Below are 13,330 nucleotides of genomic sequence, written 5' to 3'. Positions count from 1 at the left end.
CAAACGGCTACTTTCGCTAAAAACGAAGAAAAAAAAAGAAAACATAGAAAAGAAGTAGCACAGTACATGACAGTGCCAAACGCGGAATCACCTTCGCCAACATGGAGTCTGTCATGTCGGCGCGCTGAAGGACACCGGCGCCATGGTAACGCACGAGATTTCACTGACAGCCCGGTCCGGAGCGCTCTCTGTGGACCGCCGGGGGTGGGAGGCCAAACCGCCATTAATCTTACGGTTAGGCTCGCGTTCCGTTTGGACTCGGAGGTCGGAACTCTTGAGTGTTTCCGGTTGGAAAGGTAAATGACAAATCTGACAAAATATGGTCCAGAGTAGGGAACCCCAAAGCAAATGATCTTGTAAATAAGGCTATTAACCTCTTAACTCCCACCTGAGCTGAGCACTTTTTCTCCAGTTCGACTTGAACCAAATCTAAAAGCTTCTTGAAAAAAACTTTGTCAAAATAGCGACAAAAAACGAGCAAATGAGGATGAAAAATGGAACAAAAAAAGCCACAAAAACATTATAAAAAGTTTTTAAAAATCGGACAAAAAAATTATTTAAAAAAAGTGGCCAAAAAAATGATAAAAATCGGATAAAAAGTGACCAAAATGATGAAAAATTGACAAAAATATGTGGCAAAAATGCAATGAAACAAAATGTGGAAAAAAAAGTGATGATAAAGCAGCAACAATGCGAGGAAAACGATCCTTCTAGATCCGTTTTGTAGGTGCTCTTTGATTTGGGTAAAGCTTGAACCGGAGAAAATACTCTTGGTTCAGGCGGGGGTTGAGAGGTTAATCAATCGGTTAAGTTAAGCTAGCGTCACGTACCGGTTACAACCAGGCGTCATGCGGCTTTAAACTCCAATAACTGCAATCGATCGGCGTCAGGTGACTTGACAAAAGACCGATTATTAGCACGTCGGTCGTTAGCGTGCGGTCGACGTGAGCGGGATTAGCATCACAGAGCATCTATCACAACATCTAGAGTTAAATTCCAACCGAGCGCCGCCATGTTGTTTCCTTCAATATGTTCTTACCTGAGCTTAGACGAGTTGATGTGTACCTGTGTGGTCTCTGTGCGTGCCCGTGGAAGAGCGTGGTAGCTTCTAACTTCAACCCCGTTTGGAGCCATAGGAATACATTGGGAGAGGACAGATGCTAGCAACATCTTTAGTCGTTTTGCGTGACTGAGACCACGCACAAAGACCAGACAGGTACGCATCAACTCGTCTAAGCTCAGGTAAGAACATACCTAATTATGGGAAAACGGCGGCCCGTTCCTATAAATCCGACCTCAATGTTCCGACTTCCGAAGGGAACGCAGCACGAACCGATCTCGACAAATGTAGCTTCAGAATAGCAGCCCCGCCCGCCCGCGGCGAAAGGCTTCCCTCCAGGATCGTCCACCGGACGCGAAGACCCGCGGCTCGGAGGTCCAGTTTGTAAACATCTCTTCAAACTCCTCGACGTTTTTATATCCACCACGTCCCTCCTCCCAACACGGGGGGGCGCGACGAAGCAACCTCTCGAACACATAACTAGGAACGCTACCTCAATACAAAAAAAAAAAGAAATACAAGGCAAACTCAGCAAGAAGATTGTTCAGACGTGAAGACCACATCCCGTCAGCCAGAGCGCGGCGGATGCAGAAACGCAAGGACGGACAAGTTCCAGTTGAAATTATGCGACTTTATAATTTATTTTTCAGTTACGAGAGGGGGGAATGAAAAAATCGTACCTCCGACTTTTCCGAGATGAGACTGTAAAAAAAAAAAAAAAAGACAAAAAAAGTTTAAAAAAGAAAAAAAAAAAGCTAATATGGACACATTGTTGGAAGACGTGGAGCGAAGGGGCGTGACTTATCAAGAAAAAAAACAACAACAAACAAACAAAGCGGCAGTATTTGAGCAATCTGATTGGTCCAAAGGTTCAAACCAGGTTTTTTAACAGCCTTCAGGTTCCCAGATTCCAAGTTACCAGCGCTGCCTCCAATTTCTTTCCCAACTCCGCTCCCCTCTTTGCGATATCACAACACCTGTAACCATGTAATTGTTTCGTTGATCTACCTCTTAGGGAAAAAAAAAAAAAAAAGATAGGTAAATGGATTTTTTTTTTCTTTTCTTTTTTTTTTTGTCGAAAAAGGACACAAAAATACAAAAAAAAAAAAAGTTGCTCGAAAATTTTAAATAAAAAAAAATCTAGCTAAAAATGATAACTGGGTAGTGGCATCTCCATATACTGTAGTTGATAGTCTATTGAAGGAATTCTTCCAAAGATTTTTTCGTTTTTTTTTTCTTTTCTCCATTCTTTAGTTGATTTTGATTATAAAGGATTATAAAATGGAAGCTGAAGAGGGGAGTCATAACTTTAGCACATGTCTTTTAAATATCTTCTTAAAAACCCAACATCAATGAGATTCTTTATTCAATTTGCAATTTTTTTTTTTATGTGATAGCATTTTTTTTGTTTTTTTTTTTGTTTAACCTCATAAATAATCTTCCTGTCTCTTTATTTTCTCTGACAGCAGATTGTAACTCTTGTGTTTGGGTGCATTTAGCTTTTTCTTTTTCTCGGTGAAAAGAGCTTAACATGCGAGGACCTCCTACACTCATAAATGCTGTTTTCACTTCTTTTCTGTCATTAAAAAAAGAATAAAAAAGGACCTGTTGTTGTAGCGGACTGCGGCGGCGCCACCTCTGGACAGGAGGTCAACTGGGCTCACAAATATTGCAGTAGAATTTGATTTTGGTAAAAAAACAAAAAAAAATTCCGTAAACATGTTTTTTTGCAATGAGATGCAAATGTTGTGAATTTACACTTAAATCTTTAACAAAAGAGTAAATTCCAGTTTAGTTGGCATTGATCACATGCACAAGTTAGATTTAAAAATGTCTCACATTTCTACTTAAAGCAGGGCATGGACTTAATGAATATGGTTCAAAACATTCTAATTCCAGCCTGTTGTCAAAAGACCATCAGTTGCTGACGAAGCCTCTTAAAGCAAGAGGCAAAACATGTTCTTGACTGTTGTGGTAAAAGACTCAATTCTACACCAAACGTGTGATTAAAAGTGCGAGAAGTGCCCTGTCCCTTCTTCCAGCAGGTGGCGCCCTTGGTCTTACAGTATATGGACTTTCACCCTCTGCCTGCCTGATTACTTTAGTCCTCATCAACACTTGTTTTAAACTCCTTGTAAACAAAACAGAGCATAGATATGAATGTGTTATTAAAGATCAGAAAATGGACTGAGCGGCTCCTGTGTTTCATTCTGAGCACCAGACACCTGCATGTAAACAAATAGGGTGAATATGGGTAAAGTGGGACACTTTTTGAAAATTCAGTTTCCACCTCATTTTTGGTTTGGAATTAAATGCCAAAGTCTTTAATGTTATATATTTTTAAAAAGCTTTAGATGTCTATTTTACACCAGTGGAGGAAAAAAAGTCAAATGTTTAACACAGAAGTTATAATTTTGCCTCAAACACAGGTTGGTCCAATGCTAAATTTTTAGAGGTGCTATTGGTAAAGTGGGACACTATTAACATGGTAATTTTTGTATTCAAAATCATTAATATTATTGTAGCAACTACTTTTATGAATATGTGAGAGGTTATGAATAATAATAACCATTCTAATGGTTGTTCTAACTGGCGTGTGAGACGTATGACCATGATGGACATGTGTCTGATGTGCAGCCTGTGCTGTTGGTGCAGAAGGAGTCAGACATGTTCCAGTGTGGAATATCTAACTGGGACCTTTGGTATGAACTAAAAACAAGAGTGACAGAACAATGGAAGAATAATATTGTAAAGTGCTTTCATCAGATTTGTTTTTGTTTATAAATGAGTGAGGGATAATCTGAAGGACATGCCCAAAGAAACACATGTTAATCTGTGAACTCAGGCCGCCTTTAATTTGTGAAGTATACGGGAACAAGCATGTTTTAAAGATTTGAAAAGAAATATATATATATAGACGTTATTAAAAAAAAAAAAAAATCTACAATTAAAGAACTTAGAAACCTCAAAGAACAACTTAATGTTGAAATGTTCATCAACAATCAACAGTTCGTAGTGAACAAGAGAAGAAAAATGTAGAAATGCAATAATCAGAAAACTGAATCAAAACAAGAAATATAGAGTTAAATTGATCTAATTTGAAGATGTGTGAATACAAGAAACACCTAATACCAAGGATTTTCCACAAAAATACACTGTCCCACTTTGCCAATATGAGGCTGTCCCACTTTACCAATAGCACATTGGTAAAGTGGGACAGTGATAAAATCTCTTATAAAAATAAAAGTATAAAGAATAAACATGTGACTTTGAGATGTTTTGTTTGCAGATGCATTCCCTTATATAATGCATCAACAAAAAGTCTGTTAGTTTTAAAAAGTTATAACCTTAAGATCAAAAATCCCCAAATGCTATGTCATTGGACACAGATTACGGTTTGCCACGCCATATGAAGTGAATTGATATCCACAAAACCATTATTTTCTTATCCTGCACATTCTAATTATTCGGTGTGTTTGTATTTTTAGTGATAAAATATGACACATTAAAAAATAATCATGATTAAAGTTAAGTGTCCCACTTTACCCATTGTCCCACTTTACCCATATTCACCTAGAGACGGATGAAGTGTCTTGCCCAAGGACACGCTGATGTCTGGCACAGGGCTGGATCACATTTTAAAAACTGACCTCAATTTATAAAAAGTGAAATACTCTCAAATCAAATGTGAAGAGCTCAATTTATCAGCATTCAGGCCACGTGACACACATATATTTCAACATTAGGAACCTGTTTAACTTCTGTAGGCTACATGACTGAAGTGCTGCAAATTTTCATCGTAATATGTCTCCCCCTTGTGGTGGTCCATGGGACGTACAATAGCCCTATGCAGCCCTAAAGCGTTGAGTGGTTGGAGTAGGCCGAGGCTATACAGCCCAGGCGGTGCTCAAGCACCTGCCCCTGTGCCCTGTGCCCTTTAAGTGCCCTTCTCAAGATATTTGCCCCACTGAGACTACATGTGCTGAAAATACAGTTTAAATGTTCAAAAACACATCGCGCTTCTTTCCTCCTCTGCCTCTGGAGCCGCGCGCGCTCACGCTCCTGGTCATAAAGCGCAGCTGTGCTGTCCGTGTTTCCCCATGTGAGAAGCTGCTACAGCTCATCTCTGTGACACGCGGGAGTAAAGTAAACTGAGCAACTTCGAGAACTTTATGAACGAGCCAGCGCGACATGACTGGATTATTAAAGGGAACGGAAACCAAAGGGCCGTCGGGGCGAGGACGTCCGGACAAAGTCCGCGGTCAGAGGTCAGAGGTCACGGTGCTGTTCTGACTGTCGCGCTATAAAACACTCTTTTGTCTCGGTTGAGCACCTGCCCCTCAAGATGTCTGTAACACTGAGGTTACAACAAGGAACATGAGAAAGAACTGTGAGTAACATGAGAACATCTACAGACACCCTTGTATAATGGCATAACCTTTCTCTAGGTTAGTTAGAGGGCATGCGCACAGTGGCACAGTGGCGCAGTGGCGCAGTGGCGCAGTGGCACAGTGGCACAGTGGCTAGAAGGTCTTGGGTTCAATCCCATGTGGAGTCTGCATGTCCTCCCCGTGTCTGCGCATTACTCCGGGTACTCCGGCCTCCCCGACCACTACACACATGTACAACAGGCCAGGATTAATGTGTGTGTGTGTGTGTAGGTGTGTGTGTGTGAGCATGCACTTGTACAGACACAATGTGAGGACATCAACGAGTTAGTCTCTCGTTGCCATGGCACCGACGTACGGCACGTTCGTGACTCCGCGCACGTCTATCTGGATTTTTAAGAAATATTTGTAAAACAAGATGAAGAGCCTCGTTGCAATGCAGCTTCTTTTGATTGTATGTATTTTATTTGATGTTTGAACATATTCAAACAGATCTGTGAGGGAGGATCACAGAGGCCCCAGCGGTGGCGTCAGATGCTCAGATGGTTTGTTTGGAGCCACGCCCCTGGTCCTGTCCATCATCCTGCTCCTGAAAGCTGTGTTGATGTTTCTTGACCTGGATGTGCTGCAGAGTAGGTTGGTAGTAACGGGTGTCTCATGAATGGAAGGTCGGGGCCTTTAGGTGTAGTGGCGTTGTGTCTTTTGGCAAGACACTTCACCCACACAGTGGTGCATTAATGACAGTGCAGACGACCATGTCAAAGCTATCGAAACAATTTCCCATGAGTCCAGTGGTTACCAACCGTTTGTCTCACGTCTTGAGCTGTTCATTTAAACTCTGTAAACCTGGTGATCAGCAAAACAAAGGATATATTGGTGATTTGTGGAGTGTTGTGTTCAAAACAAAGCTAAAATACTGTGTGTGTGCAGATGTGCCTATATCGCTCCTGAAGTAAGAGGGGCATACTGCTTTGAAACATCTGGTCTTCATTAATAATGATATCAAAATATCTACAATAGCTCCTCCAGCCAGGTGATTCTGACCATCAGCCTGGCTCCACATCCTTACAGGTGGTTCCAGCGGCGTTGTCAGGGGGGGTCAAACTTCATTGTACAGTTTTGTATCATGACAAATAAAGCACCTTAACCTTAAGCCAGGGGGAGGCAGGTTTTCTTGGCGGAGGCCGATTTTCTTTATTGTAAATAGACCCAGGGCCGAAGCCGCTGATTATTCGCCCAAAGTAAAGCACAACACTGGAAAAAAACATCTTAAATCAGATAAATGACTTAAAATTGCTTGAATTAAAGCTCTTCTATGTTGAATTTGAGTCGGTTTGAACTGATCCAAGATACAAATGCTATAGCGCCAACGGAACAAGAATAAAACCCACTTGAAATCAGACAAATAATTGTATTTCACTTGAAATGACACAAAAATCTCAATCTCAATTAAGAGAATAAACAACTACTAGAGGTTTTATTTCATCTTCATCTTCATTTTATTTAAGACCAGACCAAATCTACTTAAACCTTAGATTTAATCTGTTCATTCAAGTAGATTTATGTCATTTTTACCGTAAAACGATTATTCTTTTCCTGTGCACTTCTTTCAAATGCCAGTGTTGTACATAATATATGACCTAATCGGGTGTACTGACAGTATTTCTACCTTTCTTTCTCCCATTTAACTCTAATAATGTTAAAAGTACTCTCTGATTTGTGTGATAATGTTTCCCAAAATCATCTTGAGGGCCAGAGGTTCTGTCCTGGACGGCCGAATTTGGCCCCCGGGCCTGACGTTGCCTACCCCTGCCTTAAGCTAACCTTTACAGGCCAGTAACTTCCTCAAAGAGCTTCAGTCGGATTGTTTCCTCCAACCTCCCAAAACATGTGGACACTTTTAAATTCTGTTATTCTGTGTCGAGTTCTCTCCAAACAGAGTAAATACAGTTTCAAAGGTCGTGATTGGAGATAAACCTTTGAAAAGCCTCAGAGCTGAATGTGTGGCGTGTCGGCGGGCGTTCTTCTGTCGCCCGTGTCCAGCCCGTTTGGTTCCATCTCGACTCCTCAGACCAGCTCAAAACTGTAGACGACTTTGTACCGTGTGAAAAAGCCCAATGTCTCGGAATCACTGGATTTGCCAAAAACAAAAAGGATCACGTCTAAATGACTCACAACTATTTGACCTGTTCGGGCCATCACACAAACTATTTGAAACTACTCGATGAGAGAGACTCAACAGTGAGCAAAAATGTGACAAAAAAATCAACAAAAATGTGACAAAAACTCAACAAAAAAATTACAAAAACTCTAAGCTCTAAACTAAAAAAAAAAAAACATACAAAAGGTGACACAACACAGCAACAAGGCGAGGAAAAAGATCAGTTTTGTGGGTCTTAGCTTTCAAATGAGGTGCTACACAGACCTATATAACGGCCAAAGAGGACAGAATGCATTTGGTTCAGGCGGGTGAGGTTAAACACAGACAATATAGACATGAAATGGAATATTTACACAAAACGCCCAGTGAAGGAGTCGCACCGGCAACCCTCGGGTTATGGGGCGATTCTGTCTCACCCTCCTATGCCCAGAGTAGAACTAGTTAAGGCCCAGAGTAGAACTAGTTAAGGCCCAGAGTAGAACGAGTTAAGGCCCAGAGTAGAACGAGTTAAGGCCCAGAGTAGAACGAGTTAAGGCCCAGAGTAGAACTAGTTGAGGCCCAGAGTAGAACGAGTTAAGGCCCAGAGTAGAACGAGTTAAGGCCCAGAGTAGAACTAGTTAAGGCCCAGAGTAGAACGAGTTGAGGCGCACGTCTACAACTGTAGGAAAAGTTCAAACGCACTGAGTTCAAACCTTTGGCTTTTTCACTTTAAGCACAAACAGCTCTGACTAAGACCAAAAACTAGAATGGATGATTGTTTGGAAATGTATAGTTTTTTAAACACACACACCTACCTTAAAATTATTTATAAAACTGGAAACAAAACTACAACAACAAGAAAGATTTTTTGGGTCTTTTTGTTTTTGAAGCTCACACACCTGCAGCTCAGTAAAGACTATATACAGGTTCTAAGGCGGCCATGAGGAAGGTGGTAAAAGTGGCCGATATGACGTTTCCAGGTCCAAAGCTCGGAGGCTAAAACTTGTCCTTGTTGGACTCTGGGTCCTGGAGCACGTGGGGCTAGTTCAAGTAACTAGCAGGTGAAGTCCCTGGACGTTTTCTTAGGAGGAAAGACGCGGGCGCTTGAAGTGGTTGTCCTCGTCTTCGTCATCTTCATCCCTGCTGCGCTTGGATCTGCCGAGGGGCAGAAAGTCCAGAGCAGGGCCTGAAGACACATCCAGGACGGGAGAGGAGGGCGCGGGGGGAGAGAGCTGACCCAGGTCCTGACGGTGAACATCCTCTGCAGGGCGCTGAAGGCTGGAGACGGGCTCTCTGCGGGAGAACCTGACTGTGATATATTTGTCCCGATATTCTGCGCGTTCATGGTCCCTGAATGCATCTCCCACCCTGCCTCACACTGACCCAGACAACAGCGTGTGGTTACAGTGGCAACAACATGGATAAGTGAAGGCTTATTTACCACTTCAGACATGTGAAACAAGCGGTGATGGCCGCGGGGCAGGTGAACAGGCCTGTTGTTGTGGAATATGCAAAAGAAGTTTTTCCAAATGGGGCAAATGATCAACCAGGCGAGTGAGAATCATGGAGAAAGAGGTTGAAGAGCACAGAGAGACAGATCCCCAGAAGATGGCGTGCACAGTGTAGTGTTTTCATGTTTATTCTGTGGAGAAAGTCGTCCCTTAATGTGCGACTCTTGCACTGACGTATCTGACAGGAAGCGTGTGCGTTTGTTGATCCTGTGTTTGTCTGCATTTGTTACAATCTAAGCTTGGCAGACGGAGAGAAGGGGAGTGCAAGATTTATTATTACAAAGCTGGAATGGCTGGTTGGGCGGAACTGAGATTGTGGTTGTTCGGAGCAGGCAAGATGGTGGAGGCTGGAGTGGAGCAGGGAGGTAGGGCTGGGGCTGGGGGGGAGGCTGGAGTGGAGCAGGGAGGTAAGGGCTGGGGCTGGGGGGAGGCTGGAGTGGAGCAGGGAGGTAAGGGCTGGGGCTGGGGGGAGGCTGGAGTGGAGCAGGGAGGTAGGGCTGGGGCTGGTGCTGGACGAGGCTGGGATCTGGAATGGAGCAGGGAGGTAGGGCTGGGGCTGGGGGAGGCTGGAGTGGAGCAGGGAGGTAGGGCTGGGGGAGGCTGGAGTGGAGCAGGGAGGTAGGGCTGGGGGGAGGCTGGAGTGGAGCAGGGAGGTAGGGCTGGGGGAGGCTGGAGTGGAGCAGGGAGGTGGGGCTGGGGGGAGGCTGGAGTGAAGCAGGGAGGTAGGGCTGGGGCTGGAGTGGAGCAGGGAGGTAAGGGCTGGGGCTGGGGGGAGGCTGGAGTGAAGCAGGGAGGTAAGGGCTGGGGCTGGGGGGAGGCTGGAGTGGAGCAGGGAGGTAGGGCTGGGGCTGGTGCTGGACGAGGCTGGGATCTGGAATGGAGCAGGGAGGTAGGGCTGGGGGAGGCTGGAGTGGAGCAGGGAGGTGGGGCTGGGGGGAGGCTGGAGTGAAGCAGGGAGGTAGGGCTGGGGCTGGAGTGGAGCAGGGAGGTAAGGGCTGGGGCTGGGGGGAGGCTGGAGTGAAGCAGGGAGGTAAGGGCTGGGGCTGGGGGGAGGCTGGAGTGGAGCAGGGAGGTAGGGCTGGGGCTGGTGCTGGACGAGGCTGGGATCTGGAGTGGAGCAGGGAGGTAAGGGCTGGGGCTGGGGGGAGGCTGGAGTGAAGCAGGGAGGTAAGGGCTGGGGCTGGGGGGAGGCTGGAGTGGAGCAGGGAGGTAGGGCTGGGGGAGGCTGGAGTGGAGCAGGGAGGTAGGGCTGGGGCTGGGGGGGAGGCTGGAGTGGAGCAGGGAGGTAAGGGCTGGGGCTGGGGGGAGGCTGGAGTGGAGCAGGGAGGTAGGGCTGGGGCTGGTGCTGGACGAGGCTGGGATCTGGAATGGAGCAGGGAGGTAGGGCTGGGGGAGGCTGGAGTGGAGCAGGGAGGTAGGGCTGGGGCTGGGGGGGAGGCTGGAGTGGAGCAGGGAGGTAGGGCTGGGGCTGGGGGGAGGCTGGAGTGGAGCAGGGAGGTAGGGCTGGGGCTGGGGGGAGGCTGGAGTGGAGCAGGGAGGTAGGGCTGGTGCTGGTGCTGGACGAGGCTGGGATCTGGAATGGAGCAGGGAGGTAGGGCTGGGGCTGGGGGAGGCTGGAGTGGAGCAGGGAGGTAGGGCTGGGGCTGGGGGGAGGCTGGAGTGGAGCAGGGAGGTAGGGCTGGGGCTGGGGGGAGGCTGGAGTGGAGCAGGGAGGTAGGGCTGGGGCTGGTGCTGGACGAGGCTGGGATCTGGAATGGAGCAGGGAGGTAGGGCTGGGGCTGGGGGGGAGGCTGGAGTGGAGCAGGGAGGTAAGGGCTGGGGCTGGGGGGAGGCTGGAGTGGAGCAGGGAGGTAGGGCTGGGGCTGGTGCTGGACGAGGCTGGGATCTGGAATGGAGCAGGGAGGTAGGGCTGGGGGAGGCTGGAGTGGAGCAGGGAGGTAGGGCTGGGGCTGGGGGGGAGGCTGGAGTGGAGCAGGGAGGTAGGGCTGGGGCTGGGGGGAGGCTGGAGTGGAGCAGGGAGGTAGGGCTGGGGCTGGGGGGAGGCTGGAGTGGAGCAGGGAGGTAGGGCTGGTGCTGGTGCTGGACGAGGCTGGGATCTGGAATGGAGCAGGGAGGTAGGGCTGGGGCTGGGGGAGGCTGGAGTGGAGCAGGGAGGTAGGGCTGGGGCTGGGGGGAGGCTGGAGTGGAGCAGGGAGGTAGGGCTGGGGCTGGTGCTGGACGAGGCTGGGATCTGGAATGGAGCAGGGAGGTAGGGCTGGGGCTGGGGGAGGCTGGAGTGGAGCAGGGAGGTAGGGCTGGGGGAGGCTGGAGTGGAGCAGGGAGGTAGGGCTGGGGGGAGGCTGGAGTGGAGCAGGGAGGTAGGGCTGGGGGAGGCTGGAGTGGAGCAGGGAGGTGGGGCTGGGGGGAGGCTGGAGTGAAGCAGGGAGGTAGGGCTGGGGCTGGAGTGGAGCAGGGAGGTAAGGGCTGGGGCTGGGGGGAGGCTGGAGTGAAGCAGGGAGGTAAGGGCTGGGGCTGGGGGGAGGCTGGAGTGGAGCAGGGAGGTAGGGCTGGGGCTGGGGGGAGGCTGGAGTGGAGCAGGGAGGTAGGGCTGGGGCTGGGGGGAGGCTGGAGTGGAGCAGGGAGGTAGGGCTGGGGGAGGCTGGAGTGGAGCAGGGAGGTAGGGCTGGGGGAGGCTGGAGTGGAGCAGGGAGGTGGGGCTGGGGGGAGGCTGGAATGGAGCAGGTAGGTAGGGCTGGGGGAGGCTGGAGTGGAGCAGGGAGGTAAGGGCTGGGCCTGGTGCTGGACGAGGCTGGGATCCGGAGTGGAGCAGGTGGGTATCTGGCAGGTCGGCGGCGCGGGACGCTTATTCGCGGGACGCTTATTCGCGGGACGCTTATTCGCGGGACGCTTATTCGCGGGACGCTTATTCGCGGGACGCTTATTCGTGACCGTGCGTAACACTTTGTGCCATTAATCATAACAGGATTCGTGACTTGTCTTACGTGTAAACTCCGCCCCTGTGGAGGATGGCTTTGACTTTATGTTCTTGTGTATAATGATTTAAGAACTGCTTTGTTAGAAACAGCTGGATGTAATAATCCTGATGTCTCGGGTCCGGCAGAAGCTGACGTGTTGAGTCGGTTCTTTAGAAATGATACTTTTTGCTTGGCAGGATGTATAGAGAACATGGACAATGAGATGGAAAGGTACTTTAACCAAGTTCAACCTCTTAACCCCTGCCTTAACCAAGCACATTTTCTCCAGTTTCCCTTTACCCAAATCTAAAAAGCAACTGGAGCTCACAGCCTATAGGAGTAACACTTCATTTGAAAGCTAAGACCGTCAAAACTGATGTACGATTGTTCCTCAGGTTGCCGCTGCGTTGTCTTCACTTTTTTGTTGCGTTTGTCGCTAGTTTTTGTCGATCTTTTGATTCATTTTTCTCCAAGAAGCTTTTAAGATTTGGGAAAGATCGAACTGGAGAAAATGTGTTTGCTGGAAGAATATGAAAAACACTGTCAATGACTTAAACGTTTCCAAACAGAACACCAAATGAGCTCATACATTATGCACAGCACTGGCATTTGTGAGCTTTACCTTTGGCTACAATAGTCAGGTTCGGCCCTTGGTCTTTTTTACAATGAAGAAAATCGGCCCCCGACCGAGCAAACTAATAGTGGCTCAGTCAGTGCTGGCGTTAAATAATATTGAACCATAAACTCCGCGTTCTAGGGAAAATCAAAAACAGTTTGTTGAAGTACCACGTTTGTCCTCTCCACACGGCTCACATGACACGAGCTCACAGACTTTCTCACACTTTCTCCTGCGCGGGGTTTGAGGCCTGAACACTTTTGCACATTGAGGCCCATCTCATCATGTCGGAAGGAAGAATGTTGGCAGCGGGACGTCCAGCTGCAGACAGTCCTCTCAGTCTGACATATGAGGGAGAGTGTTCAGTGTCCTCAGAAGACCTGGGGTTTCTAAACACTTCCAAATGTGAGGAAACGCAGATCCTGGCGGCCAATCAGGGGGCGGCTCCAGCATTCCACAGAGAGGGGAGAGCGACAGGGCTTGATTCACTGTGCGGGTTTCATCCAATGCTAAAACATGCACAATAGGGTCAGAAAGGTCTCAGTTGGACTTCTAAGGTCAAAGAGAAATGAGAAATGTGACAGAAGCGGCTGAACTTTACAGCACATTGTTCCAGTAGCTTCTGTGACGTTAGATCATATGGATGACGGGAGAGCGTGAC

Source organism: Gobius niger (assembly GCF_951799975.1).
Source record: "Gobius niger genome assembly, chromosome: 10".
Lineage (NCBI taxonomy): Eukaryota > Metazoa > Chordata > Actinopteri > Gobiiformes > Gobiidae > Gobius > Gobius niger.
This window is presented reverse-complemented; position numbering follows the sequence as displayed.